This window comes from Penaeus monodon, chromosome 29, assembly GCF_015228065.2.
Source record: "Penaeus monodon isolate SGIC_2016 chromosome 29, NSTDA_Pmon_1, whole genome shotgun sequence".
In the NCBI taxonomy this organism is placed as follows: domain Eukaryota; kingdom Metazoa; phylum Arthropoda; class Malacostraca; order Decapoda; family Penaeidae; genus Penaeus; species Penaeus monodon.
In genome coordinates this window covers 4617090-4617400 of record NC_051414.1, presented here as the reverse complement: position 1 = coordinate 4617400, position 311 = coordinate 4617090, and positions in this window count along the sequence as shown.

Below are 311 nucleotides of genomic sequence, written 5' to 3'. Positions count from 1 at the left end.
AACTTATATCTAGTAAAGAAGGCACTGGCATATCTTATTGTGCAGATAACGTAACACTCGGGCATGACCTGCGGGCGGGGCATTGACATGCGGTGGGTCGCCATTGATCTGGTCTGGGTATATTCTTGGTGGAGCGATAATATGGTACTCACCTGTGGGGGAGTAGGCGGGGTTTCCAAAGGATACTTCGGGTATGCCTCTAATCCGGTTTGTAGGATGGATTGAGTGCGGTTAATGCGCGGCGGCTGTGGGGTCAATCAGTGATTGTATGCATTGCTGTGTTGAGCGCAACTGAAGCAGTATATGAGAGT